At 47.3% G+C, this 13,283-nt stretch overlaps 1 protein-coding gene across 5 annotated transcripts in view; it reads right to left on the bottom strand.

Moving 5' to 3' along the window:
- Positions 1-13,283, bottom strand: part of LRRC4C (leucine rich repeat containing 4C) — a 641,462-nt gene that overhangs the window by 470,454 nt on the left and 157,725 nt on the right. The window lies entirely within an intron of this gene.

Here is a 13,283-nt window from a genome sequence, read left to right as displayed (position 1 = left end):
GCCCGACATTAAATTAAAACTGTGGCTAATCCATATTTATATTAATTTTTTTATGCTTTAAATTATACATATTAGAAGATAGAAGCTCATAGGCTTCGAATCTATAGGGTAGAACAACCCTGCGATAATGTGGCGACTGGGTATTCATACATTAGAACATACGGTAAAACCCCGAAAACCGGGGTTTTACCGCATTTTTAGCTTAGTACTGTACATCCCGCCTCCAGAGTTGCAAAGTGGTCATGAAAATAACCGTTCTTATTTACTAAGGTTGGGTGCCGCGACAGCGCTTTTACAAAACATAGTAAATGTTACCATTATCACTTTGCTTCTGCCTCAGTGCTGTAGCCCTAGAGGGGTCCTAAGAGTAGTCCGTAAACTTCAATAGACTAACGACATCGTAAGACCAAGCTCCGGAATGGGAAGTTCCATATGTGCCCTGGCGACACAATGTATCCATGACAAGTGCTCCCACCCTGCTCATTCTGCTGCACTCTGCCTGAGTGATACAATGTAACCGTTCCTAATAAGGATAGAGTAGAGCTGATTTATCATACACGCCCCCCTTGGAGATTTGCATTAATGAGATTTATGTGGCCGCCAGCTGTACATTAATCAGCGGTACATTAGCTATATCTGTTAGATTAGTAGGTGTACAAGGCACCGTCCCAGATGTAAACACCCCGACCACAGACTCTACCGGCCTAAGTAGCATTCTCACCTACGCCTGGTGGCAATACTGTGCATGACACTAGTTATTTACTTGCCTTCTCGGTCCTCATGAGATCAGCCATGTAACCATACTGAGTTGCTATGCTAAGTATTGTTGGATGACCGTGATGGGCTCAGAACATTTCTGTCTTAGTCAAGTTACGCAAGAGACCTGTCCATGCGTGGCCTCACCAGGACTGTTAAGAGATGCAACTCTGGAATGGGATAAGAAGGGTCTGAATCATGGATTGAAGGATCATGGCATAATTCCGTTGTTGGAAATCATAGATCCTTCCCTTAGAAAGAGGCCCGTCAACCAACTAGAGATTTGTAATGGCCCTAATGTACCAACAATCGTGATAAATGTAAACGTACCAGTTGATAGGTCAACACTTTCTAGTTTGACAGTCAAGAGGTCAACATATATTGGTCAACAGGCACAAGGTCAAGATGGACAAAATGTTGACATGCACCAACTAGGTCAACCCTAGCAAACGTTCGACATGAATTTTCCCAATTTTTTTACTTTCTTTGGAATTGTTTATGCTTTCCGATCCACATGGACTACAATTGGGAACCGTAATTTGTGCAAAGGGAAGCAGAGGGTATGTTTCAAACTAATTGGGTGTCCATGTTGGCAGACGTCAACATGGACAAAAACCTACTGTATTAAAACTCATGACGACCTTTTCATGTTTCGCCCATTGCCATGTCGACTTTCTGCTTGTGCCCACATCCATATAGCTCATATAACTTATATAACAAAAATTGCCCCCCTTCAGCTGTGGACCTCATAGCAGCTGCACCCCCTGCACCAATGGTAATTATGCCCTTGACGTCAACGTCAAGGCCAGAATAACAATGGGGCGGATTGAGCTGCAGCTCCATGCCAACACACAAAAATAAGCCCATCGCCATGACAACGTGATGATCACCTGACAGACACCAGCTGCCACATGGTCGGCCATAAATCATATGTATTACAATTGTATTCCTATTTTACAAACAATGATTCCATTTACTATATGTATTTTTGGGAGACAATGGGATGAATAGTTTAAAGCTTCTACATCCCTACATGACATTGGCCTCACCTCCTCCACTTCTCGGAATAGGCCTTTAAATATTGTTCTCTCCAGGCCTATGAGGCCCTTAATCCATCCCTGGTCAGCGCAGACCGTAAGGTGGGTCAGCGGCAATCCTTAGGAAATCTTTTGGGGAGAAACAGAAGAAGAGACTAAAATCTCCTCGTGAGCCGTCCGATATCCCATTCGTTTCCTCCCTGAGCCCATAACTCATGTGCTCTTCCCTCGTGGCCAGAAATCTGATGTGTACAGTGAAGAGTTCTGTCAGTACCGGAATGCTTAATGGGTTCTGAAGGCCAGGGCCGGGCGGCAGGGATGGAAATTTACTGCCACTCTCTCCTGTGTCCAGCAGGCGAGATCGGGGGCTTTGAAAGGATCTGGAAGTGTTTAGTATTCCGCATGCAAATTGCGGAGGATTTCACTTGACTCCCACTAAACAGGGCTTTTTGTGCGAGGAATAAAGACAGGAGGAAGCCGGCTCTCTGAGTCGCTGTTAATTAGATTTTTAAGCTCTCGCTAGGACTCAGTAACTAAAAATGACCGAGCCAGCTTCCATCTGATTGCCTGTAATTCACCATCGTCATTCAGACAGCTGACGCAGGTGAAATATAGCGCGCCACGTGTCACTATTACTACTACTATTCCGTGGTGTGATCAGTCAACGCTTTCGTTAATTATGCATAAAATGCCAATGGGGATATTTATGAGCCTTGAGGGGTTATTTAGGTCTTCCCAAATATTGGTGTTTTTGCTGCGGTAAGTGCAATCCATCCTCGCACCTTTTTCTTTCCTAACCAGTAACCATTAGAGGTCCGTCCGGAACTGTCCAGTATTTATTTATCAATAGTCTCTTATATAGTGCAGCATATCCCTTTACAACTGGAAACAGTGATAAGTGACCTCTGACCGTCACACTGCGCAAAGCCGCAGGCCAGGCATCAGCGACTGTCAGACGCTGCCCGGTATTAGACTGCGTATGCGCAGTTTAAACCCGAATTCCCGGGATTTAAAACTCCAATCCTGAGATCCTGCCAAATCTCGGGATCCCACCAATCCCGGTCCCGGTATTGGCAACCCTATGTGGCCGTCATTAGCTCTACAGCAGTAAAAAATTTAAACAGGGAAGCCATACTAACTACCCCCAACACTGCCAAACGTACATCCGGAGCCTCGGCCGGTGGTCGGCATAACACGTTGGAAACAATCAGATATCGCCATGTATAACGCCATCGGCGGAACTGAGCAGCTCTGGTTTGACTTTCCCAAAGTTTTGGTGTAAAAACTTTCATTTACACTTACTCGCCAGATTCACCTCCACAGAAGACGGATCTGTCCATTTCTGCTGGAAATAACAACATATACCGCAATCTTTACAGTCAGATAAAAAAGTTCACCAGAAGGTTATTCGCATCCTGCCACAATGACATGAAACGGCCCGTCGTACGCTCCGAGGTGATCAGTCAGCAGTCCTCTCCTATAATATTGTTTATATAGACAATCAACATGGCCCCAGCTGGGCACATGCATCGGCCTTTGCTCTGTTCCCTTCAGGAGGAACATAATTCCCAGGCAGAAGGAGACGCATGGTGTCCGTTCCTTCCCCAGGAATGAGCAGTTTATCCTCCTAGAGCTCCGAGTGGCCTCGGAATGGAGGAATTGATAGGCTTAATCAATTGTTTGGAAAGAGGAGTAAGAGAATAAAGGCTTTGATTTGATGGAATAAAAGTGTGTTCAGCGGATAAAATTGTACTAATATAATACAATGCGGCGCCTGAGCAGACACTGTGGTGTACGACGGATAATATCGCGCCAAAGGATTATTCCTATTTACTATTGATTGTACCAGTTACATACAGATTCTAGTGCCCAGAACATGAGCTATGGGGGTTATTCAGACCTGAATTCACAGGCCGAGCAATAACCGAATGACTGCGCATACATACAGCCCATAGTACCCTTGCGCAAAGCAACCCTGCAATAAATCCTGCTTTTTTAGCCCGCCCCCAGCAGGCAGGGCTGCCACTAGGAATTTTGGGGCCCGGGAGTGATTTCAAGTCCAGGCTCCCCGACTCCCCCCCCCCCCCCCCCCCCCGCCCGACTCCTGCTGCAGGTCCTGAAGCATAGACTTCTTCAATGCAGGACACCGGCAGCCAATTAAAATGCAGCACCGGCTGGTGAGCAAATCAGAGCTCGTGTACCGGCAGCCGCTCTGATTGGAACCCTGCATCGAAGAAGCAAGCAGCACAGCGAAGGTAGTCGGGGTAGGGGGGGTGCGGAGGGCTAAATGGGCAGCCTGGGCCCTTCCAGAGGCCGGGGCCCGGGACAGCTGGACCAAAAGCACCCCCCCCTGTCGGTGGCCCTGCCAGCAGGCATGGGCCCCCCTGCTTTCCTAGGGGAATACCCAGCGTTTCCATGGGGACGCCCACATATGCACTGGTGTACTCATCACTCACGGACTGAAAAGATCCATAGCTGGAGCTAAATTTGGGTACGGTGTGTCCTAATGGAAAACTAAGTCATTGGGTGAAAATAAAGCTGCCCAGCATAACATTTGTGGGCTACATGCAAAAGCAAACAGTATTTAGCCTGCATGCACCCTGCATAATGTGTTTGCACAGTTACTTACTTTTGTTTTTTACTTTGTTCCCAAGTCAGAATCAGACCCAGTGTAGGGTTTTATGTTAATGTCTATACATTAGGAGGTTGACTCCATTAAACAAACTAAGCACTATTCTAATGAATAACATACAGGGCATACAGTGTGCATCTATGTGTATGACGGTCATACATAGAGCCGGCATTGCTGAAATGTGCCTGTTTTGTCAGTTCCGCCCCCCCCCCCCCCTCCCCCCCACAATTTCTGCCACCAGCCCCAGTCATACATGGATATTTACATATACCCTCAGAATGATGAAAGCTCCACAGACAACCAAGCTGAATAAACAAATTCCATCCAATGTAATAATTGCCCCATACTGTAACGGTTGCATTAATCCCGCACATTACGCAATCATTCGATTGCATGTATTCCAGGCTTCTGTATCTTCACAAAAGTCATTGTTTCATTTCAAAATCTCTCTGGAAGGCAAACAAATATGGCTGCCAGTCACAGAGACTGCTCCGAGCGTGATATGTGATGGCGAGTTCAGTGAGATTTTGACCTTACAAATAGACGCAGCGTTGCATTGGGCATTCTGTTAATGCTATATATCACTAGGACTAGGTGCGTGAGTTACACAACTAAAAATATTTGCAGCAAGTTTCATCTAATACGAGAAAAATCAGTGTGATGCGTCAGAGGTGACTTTTGTGTCATTATCTCCGGAGTTATTTGTTCTGAAAACAAATTATTTTGCAGTAAATACAAATAGCTTCTGACCCTGTGTCTGTTCCCACAGTGGGAAACGTAACTGTCTGAGCTTTCTGTTGAATGGGCCAACTTTGTGGCATTCCAAGGCCCTTTCATTAAAAATATATTAGAATGGGGGGAGGTGAAGGGATTAATCCTCACCCGCCCACCCCTTTTATTAAAGATACATGAGAGCAGAGCTTCCTCAGGAACTCCGAGACCCCCAGTGACATCATTAGCGCTCATCACAATCAGGATCATTGCAAATGCCGACTGCTAAATTATCCACGCAAGGGAAGATGGAAGGAAATGTATAGAAGATGTTCCTAATCAGGAAACCATTGAACACATATATTAACATTTTATAGATCCGCTCATCTGAAGAAAGCAGTACACTTCCAGAGGAAAAACTTTCTACGGTACTTGTGTAATATCACGGCGCCTGGCTACGCCTCGTTTTTAGCGTAGGCTAACCTACGTTGTTAGCGTAGCCCAACGGCTACCTAGTCAGTGTAGTGACTCCGCGGCAGCCCTGCGTAGGGGGGGGGCAGCTTGTGCTGCCTGTGTCCCCGGGAGCCCTCCTACCTCCACTATCCACGTTGGCGTGGAGTTGATTTTATAAAGTGTGGCGAGTGCAGCGAGCCACCGAGCCTGAAGCGTGGCGAGCGCAGCAAGCCCCACCAGGGGAAATGGTACACCTGTAAAGTAATCTGCGTCCCCTCGCGGGGCTTGCTGCACTCTCCATGCTTCGGGCTCGGTGGCTTGCTACGCTCGCCACACTTTATAAAAACAACTCCACGCCAACGTGGATAGTGGGGGTATGAAAAGGTTGGGAGGACATGGATAGTGGGGGGGTTTCAGGAACACAGTCACACCTGTCATGTCAAACAGGTTTAAATGGTCAATGGTTCCCACACAATGTAATAAGCGCTGACTATGTAACGCTGACCGACTACGCTAACTGCGTAAGCTCCGGCTAGGCCGGAGCTTACGGGCGGGAACACTATACTACGCTGACTACTCTGCCTGCGCGAACACTACGCTGATTCTGACAGCGCCGCCATGCTAACATGCGTAACGGACGCCGTGCTAATACACAAGTACCCTTTCTACAAATAGTGGAGATCACAGAACACTTACTGGGCCCAATTCAGACCTGCCTTTATTCTGAGCCTAGCGAGGCAGGATATTGCATCCCCCCTCCGCCCAGCTTTTCTATGGGTTCGCCCACGGTTTTTGTGTCCACCCCAGAATGCTCCCCCACCTGTCAATCAGGCAGCAAGTGCCCTGGCAGGACGGGAATCTGCACATGAACATTAGCAGACCCCACCTATTGGCAGAGGGGATGAATTTGCTTTTCTAGGACACAGGTTCTCAAACTCGGTCCTCATGACCCCGCACACTGCATGTTTTGCAGGTCTCCTCACAGAATCACAAGTGAAATAATTAGCTCCACCTGTGGCTCTTTTAAAATGTGTCAATGTGTAATGAATGCACCTGTGCACCTGCCGGGTGACCTGGAAAACGTGAACTGCGTGGGGTCCTGAGGACCGAGTTTAGAACCCCTGCTCTAGGAGAAGGTCTGAATCGGCCTCACTGCCCATGAACTTGCCTGACCCTTATACTGTGTCTGCCTCTTGCTGTATGGTCTTACAAGCCGGCCATTGCTGGGGAGGGTTCTGCAAAATCCCTCTCCCAAATAAGTTTGCAATGTACCTGTCCATAAGCTACAGCGGGATAATGCCATTTTCAGTTTGTGTTCACTGCGGGGGCTAATCTCGGAGCATCGCACCCGCCATATAAATCTGTAGGGGCTGCAGCCATGGAGGAAGCACCAGCAGCTCCCTCTGTCTTGCAGTATATCAAGGAAACACAAAATATTTACGCTCCAAACCAACCGAAATAAGCAGCTAATATGTCATGGTAAATCCGCCACTTAGAGAAGGTCGCAGTCCCGGAAAAAAATGGTATAACAAAAAAACATACTTAAGATAAATCTTTTAGCTTCATTGTGGACAATATGGAATTACCGGGGGAAGCGCGACGGGTGATGATACATCAGGATACATAGATTTCCAGATAACAATGTAGCATCACTCCTTGTTGCACCGTCCTTTGTATCTCAGTAGACAGTGTGTACCCTGCATCGCTCTCTCTGCATGAGAACAAGGTACTGACAGTGTTATTGTTGTGCAAACTGTAATGACATGATTGTGTATATCACATCATCAATCGCTGTTCCCAAATGACACCAGTGAGACACAATCGAACAATGTGGTTCCATTAAGGAGGTATCAGGGGAAGACAAAAGCTGTGGCACAAATCTGTATGGCGGTATGATGGAAGCTGCTGCTGAATGGAGGATATATGATATTGGCTGTTCCAGTAGAAGTGCTCTTATTTGTACTGACCAAACTGTAGAAGCACAAATACGGAGTAAGACGTCGCAACCAGACACTCGCTGCCACCAGAGCCAGATTAAGGTCTAAATGGGCCTGGAGCTGAAAAGGATCAAGGGCCTATTATGCGCAATAATAGGGGTTGCGGCCAGCACCTAATAATGTGGGTGGCGTGACCAGTGTTCTGGTTGGGTGGTCTGCTCATGGGTGTGTCTCTATTTGTGTAAATACTTTCAACTAATTATATATGCCTGGAAAAGGCAGGGGGATGGCATAAGAAAAATGCAGGGAGATATATTGGCGGGTGCACTCCAAAGGTGCACCCGCAGGACCCCGATGTCCTAAGATACTTGTGGGGTGAGGCGGCACTCCAGTCATAAAAAAATACTGAAAATCGAAACTTGGTAGACAATATGTCAGCACCTTTTATGTGGTCACCTAAGTTTACCACACCATATACCCCTTATACAAATCATGCAACACAATAGTAACCCCTTATACTGTACTTGCTTCTTACACATTATGCCACATGGATTGAGTCAAAATTCACGTTATGCCACACAGATTAAGGCAAAATTCACATTTTGCCACATGGATTGAGCCAAAATACACACTATACCAGGCATGTCCAAACAGTGGCCTTCCAGCTGTTGTGAAACTACACATCCAGCAAGCCTTGCCATAGTTTTAGCATTCCCTAATTGCAAAACTGTGGCAATGCATGATGGGACTTGTAGTTTCACAGCTGGAGGGCCATAGTTTGGACATGCCTGCATACCAAACAGATTGAGCAATAATGCACAATATGCTTCATAAATAGGGGCATTGCGCGCCAAAGGCGCACATTAAAAATTTACATTATAATGCCCATTACATGTTAAGCCTCACACCATAATCTCCATTACGTATTATGCCAAACACCATAATGCCTATTAAAAATTATGCTACATAAGTGTTGCTTACCTACATGTTCATTGGCAGGGATTCCATGTTCATTGCCAGGGGTTCCATGCTCATTGCCATGTGGGATTTCATGCTCATTGCCAAGGGGGAATACATGCTCGTGGTAACTGGGGGACAGTCGCTGCCGGGCAGAAATGACAGCCATTAACAGCTGGGCAGAGAGCAGGGGGCTGCCCGGCTGCATGCCCGACTGCATGTCCCGGCTATTTGAAATAATACCCCTTTGATACCAGAAAATGCAGGGAATATGGTCCCCGGATCATGCAGGGACATTCTCGGACTGGCCCCTTTTACACCAGCCTAGTCCCTGCATTTTCTGGTGTGAACAGCCATGAAATTACATTTCAGAAATGAAAAAAAAAAAAATAGTTTTACCTGCAATAGCTCTAGAACCAATGAACCCATATGGACCAGGTATCAGATTGAAGGCCCAGCGATTTGGGTTCGACTGAGATCAACCTCGAGTTTCTGTGATGCTGTAAGGCAGGGGTGGGGAACCTTTTTTGTGCCAAGGGCCAATTTTTATGGTGGAGAAATCCATCGGGGGCCATATATAAAAATGAATCTTACAAATTGTCCTGCTGCAGCCGTCCCACACTCCGGCAGCTGCCACTGAATAGGACTGATAGTCTTTGGTTGCTGTTAATTAAGAGGAATCTCGCAATACCTACCAACCTCTCGCAAGAAGTCCCCTGTACTTGACTCATGGCAGAGCTGCCGGGTGGGTAGGAGGGCCACTCAGACCGGCTATGAGGGCCGCATACGGCCCCCGGGCCTGAGGTTCCCCACCACTGCTGTAGGGGAACTGGCAGCCGTTGGAACCGGGTGGAGGTCGGAATTAGCGGGTCCCATGTTATCCTATGGGGAAAACGTTCCAGGTTTGCCTGGCAGTATCTCCGGTTCCCGGGGGGGCTAGCGACGCGAGGCTGGTCTCATTGGAAAGCCCTGACCCTCAGCTACAAAATGGGCCTATTAGGAGAGTGGGCCTGGAGCTATAGCTCCATCAGGCCCATTGTTAATCCGGCTCTGGCTGCCACCAGGCGTCATTTACCAACTGCAAAAATGGCGCTAAGAAAATGCTGCTTAATGGGTGTTATTCAGACCTGATCGCAAAGCTGCTTTTTTTTTTTTTAGCAAATGGACAAAGGCCCTTATTCAGATCTGATCGCAGTACAAATTTGTTCTTAAAATGGGCAAAACCATGTGCACTGCCAGGGCCGAAACTAGGGTTTCTGGTGCCCGGGGCAAGACATACATTTAGAGCCCCCCCCCCCAAAAAAAATAAAATATATATATATATAAATATTTTTTTTATTTTTTTTCCAGAAGCAGGCACACATTTGGCATTTGGTTTTGCACAGAAAGAAAAACATTAATCAGAAGCCATTTATGTGTGATATAGACAGCAGAAGGGGGACAGTAAACAGGGACAGTGCGCGCCGAAGATGCGCGCTAAAAATTTAGGGCATTTTTTTTTTGGGGGGGGGGGGGGGGGGGGGGGAGTGGTGTGGTCACATAGTAGTATCAATTCACATTATAGAACACACCGTAATGCCCAGTACACATTAATCAGAAGCCATTTATGCTTATAGACAGCAGAAGGGGGACATTAAACTGGGACAGTGCGCGTCGAAGGCGCGCGCTAAAAATTTAGGGCATTTTTTTGGGGGGGGGGGGGGTGGGGGGTGGTCACATAGTAGTATCAATTCACATTATAGAACACACCGTAATGCCCAGTACATATTCCAGCACACACCCTAATACCCAGAGCACATTACACCACAAACCGTAATGCCCAGAGCACATTACACCACAAACCGTAATGCCCAGTACACATTATACCAAACACTGTGATGCCCATTATACAAAATGACACACACCGTAATGCTCATTACATATGCCACACACGCTAATGCCCATTACGCATATTACACACTGCAATGCCCCTTACACAAAATATTACATGCTGTAATGCCCATTACACATAATGCCACTGACCGTAATGCCCACTACACATAATATCACATGCCGTAATGCCCATTACAATTTATAGCACACACCGTAATGCCCATTACACATTTTAATTTGGGAAAAAGGTGTCACACACACACATATGGGGAAGAGGGGATCAGACACCAGGGAAATTGGGGCAGATAGGGTCACAGACACAGAGGAAGGGGGTAACAAGGGTCACACATGGGGGAAGGGAGTACAGGGGGGTCAATCCCTGGGCACTCACCAATTTGTGGGGGGAGCTGCAGGGTGTCCAGGTAGCCAGTGGATCCAGGGACAGGGCGAAGGGGGTGCCTGCTGCAGGAGGAGGGAGATGTAGTTTCCCCCATGAAGAGACAGGCAGGGCTTGTCCAGACTCCAGCCCCAGCGCGTATCGCTGGGCGCGCACTGTGTTTATCACAGACACTAGAGGTCAAGCGCACCTCTAGTGTCTGTCTGTTGTTTCATGGCGGCGGCCATCTTTGATGTGGCAGCGGCGCCGCAGACATACATCTATGTCTGCGGCGCTAGCTCCCCGCTGCTGCCGCTGCTCACACCAGCGACACCCTGCCTCCAGCGCCCCCCAGCCTCCAGCGCCCGGTGCGCGTGCCCCCCCAGCCCCCCCCTAGTTACGGCCCTGGCACTGCAGGTGGGGCAGATGTAACATGTATCGAGAGAATTAGATTTGGGTGAGTGATTTTGTTTCTGTGCAGGGTAAATACTGGCAGCATCATTTTTACACTGCAATTTAGATTTCAGTTTCAACACACCCCCACCCAAATTTAACTCTCTCTGCACATGTTACATCTGTCCCACCTGCAGTGAACATGGTTTTGCCCATTTTGAGAACAAATTTGTACTGCAATCAGATCTGAATACGGGCCAAAGCCATGCTGCACTGCAGGGGGCAGATGTAACATGTGTAGTGTGAGTTTGATTTGGGTGAGTTATTGTGTTTCTGTGCAGGGTACATACTGCCTGCTTTATTCTTACACTGCAATTTAGATTTCAGGTTGATAACATACCTACACCACACCTAAAAAAACTCTCTGCACCTGTAAAATCTGGCCCACCGGCAGTGCAGCATGAGTAACTCTACACCTGTAACATCTGGACCACCTGCAGTGCAGCATGGGTTTGCCCAGTTGCATGCTTTTATTGGTTTGCTAACAAAGCTGAACCAGGCCCACAGCCTGTAAAATGGCAGCTCGGTTTGTACTTTATCTCTGTTTACATTATCTCTCTGCAAGGCTTAGTAAATGACCCCTTATCTCTCTCCAAGCTTTGATTCCTAATCCCTTACTGTGGAACCTTTGTCCTTAACCAATCCCAGAATCCCCGGAGAGATTGGCAATGCATTCTGGGTCTTACATCTCCTCTACACCATACGCACCCTCTGTACTGTACCCAGAAAGCTGGAAGAAGAATGTACAAGTGACCTGCTGGCGTCTCCCCAGCCTCAGGCATGCAGCACGGTCTAATGCAAGAGCACCTTGACCAATGTAATCCATAGCTCTGTGGCGAACGCACCGCGTCAGCTGGTGAAGGTGACTGCGCTCTGTGGATTAGGAGACGATGGAGCTGCTATTCACAAAATACAATGGATTTAAATGAAATGCAGGCATTAAGCAGCGAGGAGTATGGCCGTACATATGAAGGGGGGTTTATTCTGTGCCAGAGCTGCGGGGTGACAGCTGAGTAATACCGAGTTTGAAGAATGCCGCTTCTTGGCACCGGAACATACAGTACATGAAGAGAACATCTCAATGTCACCGGCTCAGACACCTCACTGGCTAGATAACGACTTAAAAAAGTGATAAAATGGAGAGTGATAAACAACCAGCCAATCGGCTCAGTCTTAACTGCCATGTTACAGGCTGGGTTTGAAAAATAACAGTTAGGAGCTGGTTGTTTATCACTCTCCAATTTATCACTTTTTTTGAAGCTTGATACATCTGGCCCTTAGTGTTCATTGCATGGCAGTGCTCAGAGAGGGCGTCCGGCGCCTCTGGGAGCTGAAGGGTTAATACAGCTTCTCAGGCTAATAAAATGGGGACGCTGTGGTAATATAGTATGTACACAAACGGTTCTACATGGGGACGTTGGTCCTGCTAATAACAGCGGGGTATGCAGTGAGGTGTATACAGTACATAGCAGCGGGATATTAAGTGACCTTTATATACGAGCGTAGAACGCTTTGCATACATTGTCACAGGCGCACGGCGCTAAGCAGTGTAGACAGCAGACAGGGGCTTTATGGAAATGCAACCTTTCTGCCACTTATACATTTCCATTTCACCCCTTGGTGTTCCAAGGCGCACCCTACAGAGGGGCTCACACCAAACCACCAGACAGAGGGTTTTATTCTTAAGTGTTACTAGCAATAATTATAGGACTCGACTGATTATCGGTTGATTGGACAACATTTATGGCAATACCAGAGCCATTAGTAACCCCCGGTGCCCAAATAGAGAGTGACAATGCGGCCACTAATGATGGTGTGTTGCCCACGCTGGTGATCTTACAGCATTTGTTACAGAGAACAACGTATCACTCTCTTTTGTATTAGTTAATGCAGCATGTAGTGACTGGTTAGAACAGAACAGGGGACGGGCATCTATTAGGCAACCTGGGCATCAGCTTAGGGCCCAATGGGCACTATGGGGCCCCGATTGCTTTAGCCTAGTTTTATTTCCTCTTTTTTTTTTTTTTTCTTAAAAAAAAGTTTAATTAGTTTAGGGGCAGGGCAACACACCAATGGCAGGTATAGAGTGCAGCCGCTGC

The sequence above is a fragment of the Crinia signifera genome, chromosome 11 (genome assembly GCF_055691185.1).
Source record: "Crinia signifera chromosome 11, ASM5569118v1, whole genome shotgun sequence".
NCBI classification, from domain to species: Eukaryota; Metazoa; Chordata; class Amphibia; order Anura; family Myobatrachidae; genus Crinia; species Crinia signifera.
The sequence above is the reverse complement of the archived record's forward strand: the minus strand, read 5'-3'. Positions and strand labels throughout refer to the sequence as shown.